General features: G+C 55.5%; 1 protein-coding gene across 1 annotated transcript in view; it reads right to left on the reverse strand.

The window, feature by feature from the left end:
- The window catches only part of MORN5 (MORN repeat containing 5), a 632826-nt gene that overhangs the window by 68019 nt on the left and 542765 nt on the right, over positions 1 to 22042 (reverse strand). The window lies entirely within an intron of this gene.

The raw sequence follows: 22042 nt of genomic DNA on the forward strand, positions 1-22042 counted from the left end.
TCCCAAGCACCATCCTTCCCAGACAGTCTTTTCCCTGGGGCTCCCCAGCAACCCCAGACTTCTCCCACCACCTCCTTCTCTCCACCTCTCTGAACTTAGGCTCTTCTTCTGTCAAATTGACATGAAAAAGCTCACCTCAAGGGCTGTTGCAGACGAACAGATGGGAGAGTGCCCTAAAACTCGGTAAAAGCAATGGATTGTTTTAGACCTTCAGTTTCTATGACAGCATTAACTGAACATCTAATACATGCCACGTTACTGCCCCAGACCCCACAGAGACCCTACAAGAGAGGCATCTCATGGGGGAGGAAACGGAGGCGCAGAGAGAGGAAGGGATCTATCCAAGGCCACACAAGTTCTTATTTGGAACTGGAACTCAGTCCCTGCTTCCAGTCCAGGAGACCCCTCTCCCAAACACCACACCGTTCCAGCCTGGCAGCCCTGCCATCCTGGATGGGAAGAGAGAGGACCAGGGTAGGAAGGGCGGGGGCCAGGGGGTTAAGAGACTCCTCCATGCCTCTTCCCCCCAGCCTCAAATCATAGAGAATGAATCTCCAGGAAGCCCAGCGGGTGGCCGGGTCCCAGCGCTGATTGCAGGAGATGGCAGGAGGGCCCGGCGGTTGCCATGGCGACTTCCTGAATCACAGCGCCTGTTCCCGCTAAGGCTTTAGGAAGTCAGACATACCTGGGCAGCCCCTGCCCCTGACAGGGCCTCTCCAAGGAGGAGGAGCACGCAAGGGAATGTGGCGTGCCTGCTCACAGAGAATCTGCACATGCATGTGAGAGCTATGGCAGTGGCAGGTGTGTAGCTGCAGCATGCACACAGGCCTAGAACATGGAGAGACTCACATGTGTGGGCGCAAACCTGTCCACACATGTGGGTCTCCATGTGACAGTAAGAGGAGCCTTTAGTGTGACACATGTGGCAGTGAGAGGAGCCTTTAAGGGTGAGCACAAGCCTACTGACATAGGAATGTGAGAAGGGCATTCTCGGCAGAGGGGAAGGCAGGGTGGTGCTGGAGAGCATGCCGTGGAGCTGCTGGCAGGAAGATGAGATTGGCAGGGCCAGATCATGGGGACGCTCTGCATACTGGGCTAAGGAGCTTGGACCTTCACCGGGAGGCACTGGGGAGCCAGTGAGGGCTTCGAAGCAGGGAAGTAGCATGGCTGGAGCTGAGATCCCTCCAGCAGCCCATGGAGGATGGGTCAGAGGTCAGCCTGGAGGCAGGGAGGTCAGTGTGGTGCCAATCTTCCTTACCCAGCTCTATTCTTTTTCCTCATTAGCATTTACACCTTCTAACATGTACCATGTACTTGTCTTCAGTTTCTTGTTTATTCTCTGTTTTCCTCACTGGGATGCCAGCTCATGAGAGCTGAGGGGTTTGTCTGCCTCGTTCACTGAAGTATATTAAGGACCAACAAGAGTGCCTGGTACACCGGGGCTCAGTAGATACTTGCTGAGTGAATGGATGAGGCCTGGACTAGAGGAGTGGCCTAAGGGAAGGAGAAAAGTGCAAGGGGAGAGTGAGGTGTGGAAGGCGAGTTGACTGGCCGGGTTAAAGTGGAGGTGGTGGACACACGGCTGAGCCCCCCAGGGACTTCTGAGTTGGTGGCTGTGGCCCTATTCAGGTGCCTTTCTGGTTCAGGAATGAGACCATGGGGTGATTCCAGGATCCAAGAGATAAGCATAAAGGATGGCCTGGCCAGGTCTCAGGAGGTGGGGAGGAATGGGGCAGGACCAGGCCAGATGCAGAAGTGGGGGGAGGATAGGGGAAACTGAGGCAGATGCCCCATCCTGTGCCCTAGGTCTGAGTGCACTGGGAGGGACTGGAACTCAGTCCCTGCTTCCAGTCCAGGGGGCCCCTCTCCCAAACACCACACTGGCAGCCCTGCCATCTGGATGGGAAGTGAGAGGACCAGGGTAGGAAAGGCGGGGGATGGGGGACTGGGGTCTGTAGTGTCTTCCAGACCTCTGGTGTCTAATAGAAATGTAGCATAGGCCACAGAGACATGCCACATGTCATCTTACATTTTCTAGTAACACATTAAAAAAGTAGACAGAGGTGGGTGAAGTGAGTTTTAATTACATATTTTACTGAACCCCGTATGTCCACAATATTATTTCAACCCGTTACCAATATAAAAATTAAATGAGATATTTTACATTCCTTTTTTAGGGGGTACAATGTCTTCAAAAACTGTTGTGTATCCTACACTTACAGCAAACCTGAGTTTGGACTTGCCACGTATCACGTGCTCAGTAGCCACATGTGACAGTGGCTGCTGCATTGGACGAGGCAGCCCTAGGACCTGGAACCCACCCACCAGGAATGAGGCACTGGGAGGGGCTGAGTCTGCAGAGGGGCCTCCAGGGCACCAGCTGATTGAGGCTGGGGTTGGGGAGAAGGCAACCACATGGGGAATGGAAAGCCTTTTTCCTCTACTTTTTTTTTTGTCAGTTCACTCGCTCACTCACTCAACAGACTTTTATTGAACACTTACTATGTGTCGGGCGCTATGCTAGGTGCTAGGTCTGGCAAAGTGCATTAGTGTGGAGTAGTAATTCTTATTAGGATACTATTCCTTTCTCATAGATGAGAAAGCTTAGGTTCAGAGAAATTCTGACTTTCTGGAGGTCATGTTGCTGGTAACCCTCTGAGCTCTTTCTCCTGCTCCATGTTGCATAGATAACTGAGATGTAAGTAAAGCCCCCAGGAGGGAGGAGGTTGAGGATGAGGTAAGATCTACAGAGCGATATCCCCAAGGAAACTCACGCCTCTAGGTCTCTACACCTCCTTAGAGACCTGGTTCCTCCCCCTCCCACTCAGTTTTCTCTCCCGCAACTGCTTGAGCTTTGATGCTCCACAGGGGTCTCAGAACCAAGATGTCCTAAAGAACTTGAATTTAGACCATCTTCTTCCTAGATGACAGTCCAGCAACCCTGCAGGGGGTTACACTACTGACCTGGCAGCTCTGGAGGCTGGACTGGGAGCAGCCCAGGTGTCCCCAGCTGAAAGGCCCATCCCTACCAAGGCAGCAGAAGAATGGGAGCAGAAACAGGAGTACTTGAAAGAGTGGATTCAAGCCCTGACTCCTTTTCTTCCCAGTTGAGGAAGAACCTTGGGGAAGAGGCTTTGACCCTCTGGGGTCAGTTCTGCCCCTATTACATGGACAGAGTAACCTACCTTCCAGGATGAGGGCCCTGAAAGCAAGTGGTCCATTAAGGAAGGGTCACACGGGGCTTGGAAAGGGACTGTTTTTCAAGAATGACAAACTCGTGTGAGTTTTGCTTTGAAACCCTGACGCGGCTGACTCCAGCAGGTGGGGGCCTGACAAGGGTTCCTCATGCGTGAAAGCTCTGGAACAGGTATCTGGGGTCTAGGTTCTGGGTTTAAGTCTGTCCTGCAGGTGAGAGGGTCTCTGTGCCTTCCTTTCCTTCATCCTATTGTTTACTAAGCACCAAGTACCAACTGGGTGCCCAGTGAGTTAAATAGCTCTTCTTTCCAGATGAGGAAACTGAGGCACAGAGAAGTCTGGTGACTTGCCTGAGGCCAACCAGCCAGAAAGTGGCAGAGCTGGGTTTTAAACCTGGGTCTCCTCGTCCAAAGCCATTGCCTCTGGCCTCTGCCCAGCACTTGGAGATGCCAATGGGCTGTTCACCAGGAGTCACTCATGGCAACTGCCTCACAGACGGCCTGGGTCCCTTGCAGGCAGGGGTCAGCTGTGCATCATGCATCGGGACACGCAGAAGCACGGAGGCTGCCGGGCCTGGGAGGCTGCAGGGCCAGGCGCGGCCGGATTCACAGGTTGAAGACTGTTCCTCTGGGCTTCCGGACTCCGTGCCTTCCCCCACAGCCCCTTCCCGGGCCACCTCCCTTCCTGGCCCGGTGCTGGGGGTGACTAGCGGGTGGGGTGGCATCCGGGCGGGGGCTAGAGCTGTGAAGAGGGTGTCTGGGCAGAGACTGATGGCCTGTCAGTTGGCTGCCAGCACATCCTCAAATTCTTTGTCTCTGTGTGGAGTGGGGACTGTGGAGGGGGCAGGGGTTGGGCACAGCAGAGGAGGAGGATGCAGGGGTGGGGGGGAGAGGGGTGTGGCAGGTTGGGGGAGGCCTCTGTGGCCTGCTGGTGCTTACACTTGTCAGGGGTGTGTGTCTTGGGAAGTCAGGTCCTTGCCCCCTGCTTTGGGGCTAGAGACAGGGGTTCAGATCCTAGCTCTGCTCCCCACTTGCTGGGGGGTCCCAGGCCTGTATCATTCCTGTTTCCAATCCTTTTTTTTTTTTTTTTTTTTTTTTTGAGACGGAGTCTTGCTCTGTCACCCAGGCTGGAGTGCAGTGGCCGGATCTCAGCTCACTGCAAGCTCCGCCTCCCGGGTTTACGCCATTCTCCTGCCTCAGCCTCCCGAGTAGCTGGGACTACAGGCGCCCGCCACCTCGCCCGGCTAGATTTTTTGTATTTTTTAGTAGAGACGGGGTTTCACCGTGTTAGCCGGGATGGTCTCTCGATCTCCTGACCTCATGATCCGCCCGTCTCGGCCTCCCAAAGTGCTGGGATTACAGGCTTGAGCCACCGCGCCCGGCCCCTGTTTCCAATCCTAAGCCTCTGTTTTTCCATCCATGTAGTGGGTCTATCCAGCTCTGACCTGCTGTGATCTCTGTAAAGCTGAGCTGATTAGAACATTTGGCCCTGAAATTCCAGAGGCCTTAGGACTCCCCTGATGGAGGGAGCATGGAACTGAGTCTCAGTGCTGTCAGAGGCTCTGAGGGGGCTGGGGGTGGGGTCAGAGGGGTGGGGAAGGTGAATCTTCCCCACCGCAAGTCCTGGCAGTAGGGCAAAACCAGGCTGCTTATCTCCCCAGCCTGGGCACCCTGGATGACTGTGCTGGGTACACGGGGCTGAGGGAGGGGTCGCCAGGGAGGAGGCAGGGAGGACAGAGCTGTCATCTGTCCTGAAAGGTACAGCCCTTCAGTGCTTCCTGCCCTCTCTGCAGTTCCTGCCAGGTCACCTGGACCCCAAAGACCCCACAGCTCTGTTCACCAGCCCCCTTCAGTCCTTGTCACCTGGCTACTGCTAGGTAGTCACACTCAGCTCCATGATCCCACCAGGAGCCAAGTAGCTGCATACACAATCACAGCGCCCCCCCTACCCCAGACAAAACCACACACAGGCACAAAGTCTGTGGCACAGTCACACATGGGCTTGTAGAGTTATAGATGCCCCTGGGTGCACAGCCCTCCTGTGAGCCAGAACGGGAGCTCATGCATGCATGCCCACCCCAGCGTGTGGGTGAACCAAGGGCTGTACCCAGCCCAGCTTTAGAGAACCACTCTGAGGCCTCACTAGACAATGTCACAGGAGCCGTCCTAGAGGGGTGGGGGTGGTGATGGGTTGAGAAGCTCTCTGTGGGCCTCTGATCCCCTCCTTTAATAAAAGGAGCTAGAAGGCCCCCTCCTCAGCACCCCACCCCCCAGCCTCAGCACCCAGGGCATCCATTATTCCACCCGATGCCCCTTCTAGTTCTGCGGGGTGAGTGCGCTGAGCACATCTTACAGAGGGCAAACTGAGGCTGAGGAGGAGGAGGGGGGTTGCCCAACGGCAGAACTGGTGAGGTCAGAAGCAGAATTGCAAGCCGGGGCGGTGGGCCCCCAAATCCGTGTTCTCCCAGGCCGCCCACCCTCATCTGCCGGTCTGGGGTGTGGACCCCGAAGCGTGCCCCGGGCCCCCTCCACCCCAGCACCCAAGGGCCTCCCGGACACAAAGCCACCTGGCGGCGCTCGAGGGGGCGCGCGTGGGAGCGCGCACGGCGGCCCGCGCCTCCGGCCAAGATGTTCCCTTTCCGCGTGATTGACAGGCTCGAGTGCAGAGAAACAAAATTGTTTATGCGCTAATGAATAAGGCCCTGATTGCAAGATCCTGTTTGGAAAATTATAGTGCGGCGGCGGCGGCGGCGGCCGCGGCGGCCCAATTACAGCCCGCGCTGCATATTCATTTCGTCTCTCCTTTGCATCGAGATGAACGGGCGCCCCGCGCCCTGCAAAGGCAACGCCAAATTTAGTCCCAGGTTCCGCACTCCTCCGCGCCATTGTCTGTCCCGGACCACCTGCCTCCTGCCGGCCTGATTGCCCGGGAGGGCGCGAGCAGGGAGGCCAAGAAAGTTCTCCCTACCCCTCCTCCTGGCACCCCCTTCCCTCGGTTCTCTTCGCTCCCTCCTCCGACTCCCCGTCTCTGTCTCCCTTCCCCTCCCGGTGTCTCTTTCTCCCTCTGTTCTCTCTCTCCTTATTCTGTGCCTGACACTTCCTCTCCTCGCTCTAGGCCTCTAACTGGGTGCATCACCGGTCTAGAATGTCAGTCGCTGTCCCTCCGCCTCCAGCTGCACATTCCCTGCGTTCCTGGGTCCTGGGAACAGCAGGGGCAGTAACGGGGACTGTCTGCTCCGTGGAGGTCACAGAGGTATGAGGCGGGTCCCAAGACCCCTGCCTTGGCTGTGAGCATGGGGTGGCTTGGCTCGTCCTGGCAACCAAGCTGCTGGGGAGGGAGGCCGCTCCCTGCCCGCTGCCTCTGCCGCCCACGCATGCCACCAGACCCACTCATCCTGCGGCGCAGGCCCCCTGGCTGCCCAGCCTGCGCTCTCACACCTCCCTGCCCTGCACATGCTGTTCTTTTGCTGGCACGCCCTTCCTGTTTTCCCAGATGCATCCCAAGTACAGCTCAGAGCAGCCTTCCCCTATCCCCACCACCGCAGGCAACAGGACAGCTCTGTCTCCTAGCACGCTGGTGTCCACGCATGTCCTGCAGTTACGGCAGCAGGCAGGGTACACTGGCATCCTGGCATCACTGACCGACCGGCCTGGGGGCTGCCGGCGAGTCACCAGGAAGCCCTGGTGTCCAGCTCAAGGCTGATCAAACGGACACCTCCACTGTGATATGGGTGTGTAGTCTCCCTGTCCTTGCTGTATGGTGATGGTGGGCAGGAGGGGAGAGGAAGCTGGGAGGAAGAGACTGGGAGTTTGCAGCACCTGGACCCCACAGGCCAGGACTGGCCCTGGGTTCCAGACAGTGACAAGGACAACTAACTGGTCCTTGTCATTGGGTCATTGACTTAACTGATGGGTACCTGAGGCCCGGTGTGACTGGAGGCTTGTGGTGCGGGTGATGGTGGTGAGGGCTTTTCAGAGGATGGCCGTGCTACTCCGCATCCGGCCTGGGACCCCACCGAGTAACCAGGCATCTGCACTCCTTCCTGGGATGGAAATTGGGGGATTAGACGTGAGCAAAAAGGGACAACCGCATATACCAACTGGCCTAGACAACCCCCCACCCTGCCGCCAGAGACACACAAAGTAATAGACTCCCACAGTCACATACACACAAACACAGACACGCAGCCTCTCCTTGAAAGACCCACGCAGCCTGAGACACAAAGGCAGGCTGGCCCCTGGGCGTGTGTGGGGCAGCACTGCCCTCTGGCGGCTCTCCTGGTAATCTCTCTGTCAGGCCCTCGCTAGCTTCCTAGAACCACAGCTGAGCCACGATGCGGGTGCCTAGGCCCAGACCCAGAGAACTGGGACTCCCAAGGATGAGGTTTCAGGGAGGAAAATGAATTTGTGTCCCTAGGGTCGAGGGTCTTTTGAGTTCCAGTTCCCTACCCCAATCTGCATGTACTACAGAACATGTGAGCAGAACTTGCTCACAGAAGGACCAGTCCAGGGATGGTGAGGGGGCGGAGCTCCTTATCATGGGAGGAGTAGGAGTTGGGCTGGGACCACTTGGAGATTGGTGGTCTTTAGTGGCAGAGTGGACAACTTCATAGGTCATCACCAGCTTGAAGAGCCCCGGGAGGTATGTCTAGCCTTCTCCTACTTCACCCCAGCCTGGCCACTCTCCTGTTTGGTTTGTTTGTCAGTCATTAAACTCTGAGAGCATCTCAGCACCTGGAACAGCAGGGTGAGATCCTGCGTGGCAGGAGATGAGGCTGCAGAGGGTGGCTAGGCCACCCCTTGGAGGTCTTCAAGGCCAGTATTAGGTGTGTGGGCTTTATTCTGGGGGACAGGGATCTGGAGACAGGCCTAGACAGGGAAGCGACTTGGTCAGATGGGCATGTGAGCACCAGCGAAGGAGAAGAGACTGAGGCAGGAGGGCCAGACAGGAGGGATGCGGTGGCCTGGACCAGGACAGGGGCAGGAGTGAGGTGGCAGGAACGATGCAGATCCCAGAGCTATTAAGGAAATGGACTCGCTGGGCTTTGGTGAGGAAGTGGCCATGGTGGGCCTCAGGGCATATCAGCGCTGACGAAAGGGCCTGGGGGAGAGATGATGAGTCTGATGTGGCTCTGTAGAGCCTGAGAGCCAAGGGGATGTCTGGAGAGGTATCAAGGAGGCAGTTGAAATCAGGCCTGGAGTTGAAATCACTTGGGAGTTGGAAGGTTACTGACAGGTGGTTGAAGGCAGTGCACAGCTGAGGCCACCCAAGAAGGGCCCTTGGAAACCCTAAGCACTGAAGAGATCATGGTGTTCACCTCACCCCCATGAGTCAAAAAGAAGGAGTCTAAATTAAATTATAAAATGTAACATATGTATTACAAAACTTTTGGGCTGGCCCGGTGGCTCATCCCTGTAATCCCAGCATTTGGAGAGGCCAAGATGAGCAGATTACTTGAGGTCAGGAGATCGAGACCAGCCTGACCAACATGGCGAAACCCCATCTCTACTAAAAATACAAAAAGTTAGCTGGGTATAGTGGCGGGTGCCTTTAATCCCAGCTACTCGGGAGGCTGAGGCAGGTGAATTGCTTGAACCCGGGAGGCAGACGTTGCAGTGAGCCAAGATCGCGCCACTGCACTCCAGCCTGGGTGACAGAGCGAGACTCCATCTCAAAAAACAACAAACAAACAACAACAACAACAACAAAAAACTTTTGCAATCATCACATCCATGGGTTCACAGAAACACATTTTCCTCCTCGTCTTCCTTGTTTGATGCTCCTGGTCTGATGGTGCCCTGAGGTGTTTACCTACTTGCCGGCCAGGTGGCCCAGCTCCAAATCCAGGCAAAAACAAGAGGCTCGGGGGCACCAACAGGCTGGGACCAAGGGGAACCAGATGCCCACAAAACAGCCAGGGAGGCTGGAGGAAACCCAGCAGAGTGTGGCATCACTGGGGCCAAGGAAGGAGGGGGTTCCAAGAAAGAGGACATGATTAGTCATGTAGAAAACAAGAGGAGGCACAGAGATGAGGACTGAAGAGGGAGCCCAGATGTGGCTGTGGGGCTGCCAGGCAGGCTCAGCAGAGCAAAGCTGGCCACCTCTCCACATATCCCTGCTCAAGGGGGCCAGCCTTGGGTGGGGACACTTGGGTGCTCTTTGCCCTTGAGGATCCTCGGGACCTACAAACAAGGAGGGAATAGGATCCTGGGGTAGGGATGAGGCAAGATGACCTCAGAAGGAGAAAAGGAGACCAAATATTTCAGTGGACCCAAGGCAGGGGGTGCCTCTGGGTGGCAGTCCCTCCTATGACCACAAGGGGGCAGCATAAAAACAGGTCCTGCGTGGACTTGGGCTTCTGTAAGGAGTCGGCTTCCACATGCTGTTTTCATCTGTGATGCGTCCTTGGGCTCTCTGGGCCTCAGTTTCTTTCTCCTCAAAATGGGGCAGTTGGACATCATATTCTCTTGGACACTGTTGGGATCCCCTTCATTTTGCATCGCCTTACCGCCCACATTCCCAGCCCAATGTGACAGCCCCCATCTGACCACAATAAATGTGTAAAGTGAATAAGGTCAATGGCACAGGTATAGCATGTGAGGAGCGAGAACACATAATGCTAGCCCGAGGAGGCCTACAGGCATGTGCAAGGTTAGCTGAGTGAGGACAGACCATCCCATGAGCTTGGGATGCCTGCAGCGACCGTCTGTGAAGGTGGCCTCTGCTTCCTCTTACAGGGAGTACTGGGGTGGAGGTGGGGCTGCCTCTGCCCCTTCTGTCTGCCCCCAGGGCAGAGCTCTGGCTCTTCCTTGTCCTGCCACTGCTTGCCATCTCTGGAACATGTCGGCACCTGTGTCCTCTCTGGTCCTCAGGGCTTATCAGGACAACGAGGGAAAGAGCATGAGAGTCTCCTCAGCACTGCTGACCCTCAGGTCTGAGGCAGCCCCACCCTATCCTGGGACACCTCCAGGTGCTGCCCTGTGGGTCTGCAGTCCTTTGGTACTAGCTGCGGGGAGAGGCAATGTGAGGGTCAGGACAGTTGGTTCCTCGCTCTGGGCTGCCATCAGACCTTCAGAGGGGCTGGTGTGCTGGTGGCTGCCAGTGACCTCAGCTAGGGACAAGGAGTCAGGGTTGGAGCCTCATTCCATGTCTGACAAAGTGTGGCTTTAGTTGGTCACTGCCGGTGGGTGGCAGGGAAGCTGAAGCCAGAGCAAGAGCAAGGGTGGCCTGGACAGACAGTGCCTCCCTGGAGGGCCCCTTCCCCTCAGAAGCTAGGCCAGCCCAGGGCAGCCGAGGACAGTGACACAGGAGAGCACCCATGGGCCAGTTGTCCTGTGCCAACTCTCCAGCTGTGTGACCTTGGGCAAGTGGGCAACCCTCTCTGAGCTATGGTAGGGAGACCTATCCAGAATTCAGGAAAGCATCTTATAGGCCCAGGGCAGCCCTGGTATTGGGGCAAAGAAGGACAGGCAACCCTGGGCCACCAACTTGTCCTAGGGGTCCAGTCCCCGGGGTTTGGCCTCTTGGAGCCCCCTGGGTGTCTAGGAGGAACTGAAGATAGATCTGACTCAGCTGGGGTCCTGGTACCAGCATTTTGGCTTGGGAGTGGGAAAGTCTAATAAAGGACTCTACGGTCACAAGGGCTTGGTCGCTACCTGGACAGGCAGCCTGTGTGAGTCCCCTCCCATCTCTGAGCTGCCATTTCTTTATCTTTCTGAGTTCCACCTGGGGCAGGACCTTCAGCTTTCCAAGTCCCACCAGACCATTGCCTCCTGGGTGCCAGGCTGAGTTGGCTCTCAGGCCCTCTCTTTCCCAGAAGGGCCTTGGGTGATGCCAGGTGCTGCAGAAGCTTTTGGTTGGTGCAGGGGACTGGTGGGCATGGGCTCTCTGAGGGCAACTGTCTCGGTGCTTAACTGGGGCCTCATGGAGTGGCACCTGCAGCCTGGGCCAGCTGGGATGGGAAGGGGCGGTCTGGCCTCCACCTGCTCAGCTCACCTGCCCGCTAGTTGCTCTCACTTGAGCCTCAGCCTCCTGCATCTGCTGCTGTTGCTGGAGCCTGAGGGGCTGGGGCCATGGCTGGGTGCCCCAAAGACAGGAGAGAAGGAGGCGCTGGGGGCTACGCCCTGGAGGGGACAGCTAGAGACTCATCAGGCAGGAAGTATCTCCTCTTCCTGATTCTGATCCTTCACCCATCTGTGTCAGCCTCACACCTGTACCTGTGCACCTGTGGGGCAGCCATCCCCACCTGTGGCTCTCCCCACTCCTGGAGCCCTAGGAGACTATGTAGAGCAGGCTTGGGGTGGGGTCCCATGGAGCATCTCCAAACTGCTCCTGGTCCCCAGGCTCCGGCTTGTGCTGTCCCTTCCTGCTTTCTGGATTTTGGCCTGTCCATGGGACCTGGAGGAGCCTGGAGCCTGGAGCTGCCAGCTTGTCTGGGCCCTCCAGGCTCCAGAATCTCTGGAGTCCATGGGTGGGGCTGATGCTGGCCTTGTTGGTGTTGCTCCTGCCGGAGTCGTGGTGCCCTCTGGCATCAGTGCCTTCCTTGGCATGTCACGGGCGCCATTTGCCACGTGCAGTGGGGGCTGGAGTCTAAGCTCATAGAAAACTTCAAGGCCTGGGCTACGGTCCTCACAGCTATGCGGCCTGCCTTGATACACACAGAAGGGACACATGCACTAGTGTGCATTCAGGGGACACGTGAACACACCCCTCATATTCAGACATGTGTAAACAGCGCTGCCACACAAGTGCAGACACAAGCTCCCGTGGACTCACGCACACAGCCACACATAGAGACAATGTACAGGTATAGCCAGTGTGTGAACATGGGTACATCTGTCAAGGCAGATATGTGCACAGTCCAGAACACAAGACAGGTAGAAAGGCAGACCTACACATGTACACAGATGCCTGTCAACAAACATGCATGTTCACATATGCACACATGCATACACAAGCTGTCATGGGCACACTTACAGGGGATCATGCCTTACTCAGAGCACAGAGCACTTCTCCAGGCCTCCCTGCCTCCAGAGCAGATGGGGACACATGTCCTGCCCCTCAGCAGGCAGGGAAGGGCTGGGAGAGGGAACTTCACCTTTCCTTAGACCCATGGCAATGGAAAGTGGGCAGCATCTTGGGTGATGTAGCCAAAAGTCTCCTGTTCTGGGAGTCTCGGCACACATAGAAGATTCTGGAGAGGAGGGGGAGGTGCAAGGCATGATCCACTTCAAGCAGCCACCAAGCCGCGTGGGAGCTGGGTCGCTGGGCTTAGCAAGACAAGTGCCCAGGGGCTGAGGCTGAGCTGAGGAGCCACCAAACTTGTAGCCAGGGTCATGCAGTACTAGGGGCTGAGCCTCATCCCCTGCAGCCCTGGTCTCTGCAGAGACAAGGGAGAGGAGAGGAGGGGTACGTCTGCGGGAGGGATTGTGGATTCAGCCTCCCATGCAGGATATGAACCGACTCAGACTGGGAGCAGTCAGAGATCCCTGGGTTTGTCATGGCACCGGGGTCTCCTTAGGACATCACAGCCAGCTGTTACCTGCAGGGAAACCATCCAGATATATTTAGATGCACACATACTTAGCATTGCATTACAATTGCCGACAGTATACAGCACAGTACCATGCTGTACGGGTTTATAGCGTAGGAGCAATAGGCTATGTCATGTGGCCTAGGTGTGCGGCAGGCTACACCATCTAGGTTTGTGTAAGTGCACTCGATGAAGTTTGCACACCCAAATTGCCCGGTGACACATTTCTCAGAATGTGTTCCCATCTTTTTTCTTTTTTTTCTTTTCTTTTTTTTTTTTTTTTTTTTTTGAGACGGAGTCTCGCTCTGTCGTCCAGGCTGGAGTGCGGTGGCACGAACTCGGCTCACTGCAAGCTCCGCCTCCTGGGTTCAAACAATTCTTCTGCCTCAGCTTCCTGAGCAGCTGGGATTACAATCACGTGCCACCACACCCAGCTAATTTTTGTATTTTTAGTAGAGACGGGGTTTCGCCATGTGGGCCAGGCTTGTCTGGAACTACTGACCTCAGGTGATCTGCCCACCTCGGCCTCCCAAAGTGCTGGGGTTACAGGCATGAGCCACTCTGCCCAGTCATATCCCCATCATTAAGCAACGCATGACTGTGTTCATAAGGTTGTGCACCCTTACGTGTGACTGAGGAGTCACACATCCTCAGTGTAAGTCCTCACTCACATGCATCGCTTCTGCACACAGGCGTTTCAGTGAGGCAGAAGGTGGGGATTTAGGGTTGATGTTAACCAGAGGGCAGACTGTGGGGAGTCCGGGTCTCACAGCCCAGTATGTCAGAACTGCAAGCATCAGAGAGACCATCTGGTTCTCATGGGACCATGGAGAAACAGAGCTCCAAAAGAAGGTCACACAGCCCAACGTCAGGAACTCAGCCAAGATTGAACCCCAACTTTGGAACCCTGCCCCAGATCTTCCTCTAATCCCCTTCCCTTTCTGCAGTGACCAGCAGGTACCATGAAGCAGAGATTCATGGAATGCATGGGGTACCCTACCCCATTGTTGGCAAACGCCCCCCACCACCATGTATCTCAAACCCAGTCATGTGCAGAGAGCTTTGCACAACAAGAGCGGTGCTTTTCCCGCAGGCCCATTGACTCAGGGCCTCTGTGGGGGCTGTGAGTGGCTCTGAAGGGGCTGCTGGCTAAATGGTAGCCCTGGAGTTGGACAGCTGGCAGGGAGAAGATGCCTTCCTCCCTTAAGCAGCCTGGGCCACAAGCCCTGGAGAGCTGGCAGAGGAAAATTGGCCTGGCGTGGTGCTTCTGTCCTGGGCTGGCTGGTGGGAGGACTGAAGAGAGACCCCACAGGGTCCAGTGGGCTCATCTGCCCAGGCGCTGAGTGCCTCCTCTGTGCAGCCCCAGGAACAGGGAGCTCACAGTCTGATGGAGACAGACCGGCAAGCAAGCCTGAGGGATTGGGGTTATGCAAGGGGACAGCCAGGGCTCGGGGAGCACAGAGCCGAGAATAACCCACGTTTTCCTGAGGAGAGGCCACTGGAGCTGGCTTGAGGGGCAAGAAGTGGCAGTGGAGCAGAAATACCAACTGGAAGTAACAGCAAATGCTGAGACAAGAGCCAGGAGAGGGCAAAGCGTGTTTGGGGCAGTGAAAGTCTATTATGGCTGCACAGAAGGTGGGAAGCAGGGGAGGCAGGTGCAGCAGAAAGCGCCAGTGAGCAAGTGTGGGCTTATTTTAAAGGAGGTGGGAGCCACAGGAGGTTCTTGAGCAGGAATAAGCATGTCAGAAGCTTATCCTGTGGTGGAGCAGGCTAGGATGGGTGGGAGGCACCAGCCCCGGGCCAGCAGGGCAGTGAGGAGGCTGGCACTGCACATCGGGCTGAGAGGATGAGCCCTGACCCAGGGCAAGGGCAGGAAGAGGGGAGCTGAGTTCATAGGATGTATGACTCAAGGCCACAGCAGGGGAGGATAGGATCCTAGGGTGCTTCTCTATCAGGCACATGGTGGCTGTGCAGGAAATGGTCATATCCAGCATGGAGTGCTCCCTGTTCTCACTGAGACCTGGCCTCTGCAGCAGAGGGGGCGAGGGGTCCATCCTCCCCCAAACTTCAGAGGCCAGGAACCACGACCAGGACTGGGGTAGGGGTTTGGAACATTTTGGAGATAATGGTGGTTTTCCAAGCACTAGACTCAGGCAGTCTCTGCTTTTTTTTGGCTGAACAGAAGGTGATAAAAATGCGAAGAGAAAGAATAAGAGAGAAACAGAGAATCTGAGGCAGAAACAAAGACAGAGACAGACACAGACACAGTGGGCAACACAGTGAGAAACACAAGTTGCTAAAAACATTGCAGGGCACATTGAGACAGAAACACACACACAAAGACAGAGAGAGATGTAGAGAGAGGGAGAGGCACACAGACAGAGGCACATAGACAGAGATGCAGACAAGGATGGAGATGGAGACTCTGCTGAGAGATGCAGAGACTGCTGCATTGGCTGCTGTTTGGCCACTCCTCCAGCCGAGGATGCTAACTCTGCAGGGGCCTCTGCATCGGAGTATGTTGGTGGGTGGTGACAGGGGCTGCTGTCTCCTCTCTGTGTTGTGCTGAGCTAGTCCCTGCCTCCTTAGGTACCTCTTCCCTGTCAGGACCCTCTCTGTCCAGGACGGCCCCACTGAGATTTGAAAATGGAGATCTCCATTGAGTGCCCTGTCTTTTCAATTGCAAATTTATTGAGCACCTACTGTTTGTTAACCTCTATGCCAGCTTTGCCTCCTTAAGCCTTCTGAATAACCTTGGTCAGGAACTTGAGAATCAGATAGGCTGCTCACCTGAGGCCACACAGCAAGTTCGTCCTGAGATAAAACTCAGACTCACGTCTGTCTGATGATGAAAGGTTGTTTTTTTTTTCTTTTGAGACAAGGTCTTGCTCTGTCGCCAAAGGCTGGAGTGCAATGGCGCAATCTTGGCTAACTGCAGCCTCGACCTCCCAGGCTCATGCGATCCTCCCATCTCAGCCTCCTAAGTAGCTGGGACTACAGGCATACATCACCATGCCCGGCTAATTTTGTTTATTTTTTGTAGAGAAGGGGTTTCACCATATTGCCCAGGTTGGTCTCGAACTCCTGGGCTTAAACGATCCACCCGCCTCGGCCTCCCAAAGTGCTGGGATGAACCACCATGCCAGGTGTGATCCAAGGACTTTTTTTTTTTTCCATTGCTCCATTGCTCCATTGCTCCATGGATTTAAATGCCTCTGCCTCAGAATGCTTTGGTTTGTTTCAGTATTTTTAGGTGTTTTTCTCCTCTCCCATTTCCCAGGTTTGGTTGGAAAGGGGGGGAATATGGAGGGATTAGGAGTAGTTGTCTGAGGTTAAGGGACCTCCTGTGCCTTCCAAATTGTGCCTGGATCCTTCCACAGAAGGCTGGCAGCTTCTCCAGGCGCCCCCTCCCTCCCTGCAATCCCCTGGCCTCTTAAGAAGCTGGAGGAACAATTGCTAATCAGCTTCCGAGAGAGACAGGAATGAGTGGAGGAGCCAACAACGCGCCTCAATTACTGGCAGCTGGTCCCCTCCCCGTGCTGCAGAGCCTGGCTCCCAGCTCTTCTCAATTCCAGTTCTTCCTTCCTCTGCCTGATTCCTTCACATCCTGATGGAGCCACAGGGTTTGAGAGCTGACTTCTTAGGCCTCCTTCCTTCACTCATCTCCCCATAGTGAGGTCCCCAAAATGCAAATCACATTCTCATCTCTGAGCATTTGCACACCCTACTCCTTCAGCACGGACAGCCCTCCTCTATCTGGCAAACTCCTACCCATCTTGCAAGACCGTCTTCCATGTCACCTCCTCTGTGAAGCCCTCCTGTCAGAGGTGTTTGAACCAGAGCAATTCCATCTTGAGTAGGGGCTAGGTGAAATGAGGCTGAGACCTATTGGACTGTATTCCCAGACGATTAAGGCATTCTAAGTTATAGGATGAGATACGAGGTCGGCACGAGATACAGGTCATAAAGACCTTGCTGATAAAGGAGCTTGCAGTAAAGAAGCCAGCTGAAACCCACCAAAACCAAGATGGCAATAAGATTGACCTCTGGTTGTCCTCACTGCTACACTCCCACCAGCGCCATGACAGTTTACAAATGCCATGGCAATGGCAGGAAGTTACCTAATATGGCCTAAAAAGGGGAGGTATGAATAATCCACCCCTTGTTTAGCATATCATCAAGAAATAACCATAAAAACAGGCAACCAGCAGCACTCGGGGCTGCTCTATCTCTGGAGTTGCCATTCTTTATCCCTTTACTTTCCTAATAAACTTGCTTTCACTTTAAAAACTCTCCCTGAATTCTTTCTTGTGTGAGATCCAAGAACCCTCTCTTGGGGCCTGGATTGGGGCCCCTTTCCTGTAACTCTCCTAGACTTTTCTCACTCTTCCCAGGTAAACTTCCTTCCCTGGGCTCTCATAGCCATGTCCACGCTGTAACAGTCATGGTGTGTTGTGCGCAGGACAGGGCATGGCCATGCAGGCAGGCAGCATGGCAGCATGACATTATGGGAATAGCACTGGGCCTGGAGCCTAGTGAGTTCTAGCTGTGGCTCTCACTTGGAGTCGGGCAAATTGCTAACTTGTGCTGCTTCTCTGACCCATCTCTACCTGGTTGCCATCCCCTTTTCCTCCAGGTCTGCAACCCTCCCCAAAGTCCACCTTCCCAGGGTTCCCTTTCCTCTCGTCTTCTTATTAGGAATGACTCACTCGGGGTCCCTGGGCTCCCTCTGGGCAGCAGTCCTGAGTGCATGGTCACTGCTGCATCTCCAGCACATGGGGAGAGACGAATGAATGAATGGAACCTTGAACATCTCATCTGTTAACTGGGGGTAGTAGTAATTCCGCCCTCCCAGGGCAGCTGTGGGTACAATCAAAGTTTGCTTTTTGCTGACTCTCAGTACACGCACTCTAACTATGCCTGTAAATGTTTATTGAGGGGAACTGAATTCCCCCAAGGCTGTTCTAATGGGATTCCCTCAGGCAGAACACCTGGAGAGTTCTGCAAAGGAGCAGCCTGCATGCTAGGATGGGAGGAGGGGAAGGATGGGGAGGTGATGAAGGCAGCAGCCACAGGCCCCAAGATCCAGAGCGAGCAGGCTGGGACAACTCAGAACTCCAGACTGAGCCCCGAATTAAAGCTGCTGCGGATGATCAGAACAGGGGAGACAGAGGGCCCTGGTAAGTGGCAGCTCCCACCCACACCAGGCCAGGAGAGAGGCTGGACTGGGGCCTCTGTGCTGTTCGGGCACCCAGTGCCTCCCCCAGCATGTCCCTGGCTCTTCTACTGGTGTCCTCTGTCTTTCCCAGTAATTCCCCAAGCACAGGACCTGGTATTCTGGCTCCTCCAGCAGAAAACCCTGAACCAGCCAGCAAAGGTTCCTGAGTTGAGTGGGTGGAGGAATGGCCAAGAAGGATGGAGACCCCGAATCCTGGGCAAGGGGAGGGGCCAGTCGGCTAGGACATAAAGGACAGGGTAGGGATGATGGAGTCTGTCTCAGGGTAGCCCCTGGCCTAGGTCTGCTGCCACCAAGAGGGGTCTCCCCCACAATCTGAAATGCCTCTGACAATCAAAGCACAATGTGAAGTGGGAATCAGAAACCAACAGTATTCCTAACAGTCATTATAATAACAATGTGTGTGTCAGCAATTGACATTTGCAGGACACTTTGTGTTTTATTTCCATTTCCTCACTTGATAAAAACTACTCAAGGTAGGCAAGGTTGGTCCTACTTAACAGGTGAAGGAACTGAGGATGGGGGAGGGCAGGGAAGGGTTGTGATGGGGAAGCACAGAGGAGACCCTCACCCAGGGGCCCCAATCCCTTTGCCAGGCCTGGGCTACAGCCCACTGGCCAGAACTTCCTTTCTCCCTGAATTCTGTTTGGCTTCCTTGGCAGCTGTGGTCTGAGGCTCAGCCTGGAATATTGCTTTTTTTTTTTTTTCATGGGGGCTCAGGCACTTTCTCCGGAGTCATTCTATGGACTGCAGCTGGAGGGTGGTGCAGGTGGTGGGCCAGGGTGCCAGATGGGCCAGGGTGGGAGACGTAGCCAGTGGAATCTGACTGAATTTGAACTCAGGCCCTGCTGCTAACTGGGCCAGCTTGGGCAGGTGGTGGAACCCAGCCAAGGCTCAGGTCTCTCATCTGTCTGCTGGGGACCATAATGGGGCCCCCTCGACCGCTTGCCCAGGCTGCTCCCTTCCTCAAGAATGCCCTTCCTGCCTTGCCCACCTGGGTGTGAGCTCAGGTGCCAGTCCTGTGGGCTGCTTTTTCCAACCTTCACTTAAAAATGTTCTCTCCCTCCCTCCCAGGTGTCCCAGGAGCCTGCGCGTCCTGTCCTCAGCATGGTTACTGTGTGCCAGGCACTGTGCTGGGCTCGGAGGAGGAACCAGTGCCCTGTTTCATAGAGCTCACTCACACCAATGGGGGAGGCTGTTCAAATGTCACGTCAAGTGTGATGAGGACAGCAAGAAGGCCCAGGGCGCTGGGAGATCTACTCCGGGGTTCAGGGTCGGCCTCCCTGAGGAGGGGACTTTGGAGCAGAGACCTGGAGGGTGAGGGAGTTGGCCAGGAAGAGGAAGCTTTGGGTGTCATGACCCTGAGGAGAGAAGCCAACATGTGGGAGGAACTGGTGCTTGGAGCAATGGCTGGGAAATGGAATGTGAGGATGGGGGTTGAAGGGGGTGGGGGAACAGATCATCCAGGGCCCATGGGCCACCTTAAGGTATTTCTGGGAGCCAGAGTCGTGACCAACTGAACCTGGGGTCCCCAAAGCACAAGCCATTTGGTGCCTGAAAGCAGGTGGCAGCTCCAAGGCTGGGCAGCAGGGCATAGATGCGGGCTGGGGGGACACAGCCTGGCCAGCCACCATGGCTGCCACGGGCCAGGTGGGGTGATCCTGAAATTCCCAGATCCAGCTGTCCCCAGCTGAGAGGAATTCCAGGTTACACCATGCCCTGGGAGGGAGGCTCCCAGCTGGCCAGGGGCCCTTCAGATAATAGAGGCCGAAGCTTGGAAGAGCAGGTGGAGCAGAGCTGGTTGGCAGCAGAGTGGGGTCCGGGCAGATGGCACTGGGCAGAGCTGCAGAACAGCTGACCGGGCCCCCACCAATTCTTATTTTCTCTGGGTGAGGCAGATAAGGTCCCTGCTCCCATAACTGGCTTGTCAAGCAGGGGCCTAGTTTCTCTACGGTAGAATGGAGATGGTCTCAGCGCCCACCTCACAGCACTGAGTGAAGGGTCAATGTCAGTGAGGTGGAGCACGTCACACAAACATAGCACCCAGTGCCCAGGAGGTGCTGAAAAAGCATCCCCCGTTGCTACAACTGAGACCGGGTCTGCTCTCAGCGCTCATGGCCTCTTGGGGGAGCCTGCCCTGCCAAGAATAAACTTGAGACCAGGGTCAGAGAAAGGGATGCAGGAGCTCAAAGGAGGGAGCATCATTCTGGCTCAGGCAGACATAGGGAGAGAAAAGGAGGTGTAGTCAGGGTAGGCTTCCTAGAGGTGGTGGCCTTGAAGCCCATCCTTGCAGGATGGATAGGACTCCCACAGGCAGACACTGGTGGAGAGGCAGCCCAGGAGAATGGAAGTGTGATGCTTGGGGGCCAGTGTGGGCAGGAGGATTTGTCTGTGTCCACGTGCCTGGCTCAAGTGTGTGCTTGCTGAATGCAACAGAGGCCTGGGGTGCTGGGAGGAACCTGAAAGGTCTTTCCTGCTGCCTCACCTTGACCTCCAAATAGATTTGACCCTCATGTTAGAACCAGGAATGGGAAGAGGTCAGGGGAGTGGAGAAAGTGAGCGGTATTAGCAGACACAGGGCCTGTATGTCACTGGCATCCCCCATGCAGGGGGCTCCTCTTCAAGCCCCGCCCACACTCCATAACAGGTGGGCAATAACATGGGGCTGGTTAGAAACCCCAGTTCTCAAGCACCCTTTCCCTGGGGACCAGGCCAAAGCTGGGCCCAGGAAGCCAGTGGCCAGGTATCTCTATCCACCTGTTAGGGACATGCCCTGAACTGGTTTGGGTGGTTTTCTTGGAAAGGCTGTATTTTGAGATGGTGGTGGCGGGTTGTTGCTGAACCTGGCCTATCTTTTTGGGACTCTGGGACTGGGTATCCCTGAAGGTGGTGGTGCTAGGGGATTAGTCACTTCCCCCTATCTGAGGGCAGCCTGCCTAAGGCAGGGCCAGGTGGGACAGGCCTTGGCCGCTATGCAGTTCCTCACTGGACCTCTTCCTCCTGGTGCAAAGACGGGGCCTTCACCCCTAGGGTGCCCAAGCTGTCCCCGCACCAGGCTTCCTCTCTGCATGCCAGTGCCCTCCAGCTGCGTTCCTCTTGCCGGCCTCTGTTGCCTCCTGGCTCTCCCAGTATACCCTACCACCTCCCTGCCTCACTCTGCACAGGCTCCTGGCTCCAAGGTTAGGGGGAAGAGAGGATCAGTGGTAGCATGCAGATTCAGGCCCTCACCAGGAGTGGGGGCTGGTGATGGGGGCACCCAGCTGATCTGCTCTGGCCTCCCTGACTCCTCTGCCTTTCTCCTTGCTCCCTCCCGGGACACCTGGCTTTTTAAGATTCTTCCTGGCCTGGGGCTGAATGTGCATCCCCAAACCTCTGGGCTTGGGCCTTAGCTGCCTCCGGGCCCAACAAGCTAATAAAAACATCAGTCACTTAGAGATCGGAGGTTATGGACCTGGTCTCTTGCCAGCAATTTTACCTGAACTGTCTGGTGTAATTCTCAACAATATTATCAATCCTTTTTACAGACAGAAAATTGAGGCTGGAAGGTCAGTCGGTCCTCTTGCCCCATGTCTTCCTCTGGAGGCTTACAGACTGTCGAAGATCTCTCCTCCCCCAGATTCCTCAGCCCCACCCGGCTTCCTCTCTCTCCCATCCTGTCTCCTCTGAACAAGCAAATTCCCACAGATTTCTCCCACTCTGCCTGGGCACATCCCTGGAGCTTCTCTGGTTCCAGAAATATAGACCAGGGAAAGTTGAAGACAGGGACAATATCTGACAACCCCAGCATCCAGGCTATTGTCCCACAGCATTGACGGAAATATAGGCTGGGAGAGGTCTCCCCTGCTCCGCAGACATCTCAAATGCAACACTCCAAGACTGAGCTCACCGTTGTCGCCCAAACCTGCATCTCCTTCTGGTTCCATTTTAGCCAATAACACCTCCATCCATCCCTCAGTTGGGCAAGCCACAGCCAGGGAGTCCCCTGGACTTCTACCCCTTCCTCACTTCCCACTTTACCTCCCAGACATCTCTAGGTCTGTGCCCTTCTCTTGTTCCCCACGGTCCAAACTGCCCCACAC

Source organism: Macaca thibetana, chromosome 15 (assembly GCF_024542745.1).
Source record: "Macaca thibetana thibetana isolate TM-01 chromosome 15, ASM2454274v1, whole genome shotgun sequence".
NCBI lineage: Eukaryota > Metazoa > Chordata > Mammalia > Primates > Cercopithecidae > Macaca > Macaca thibetana.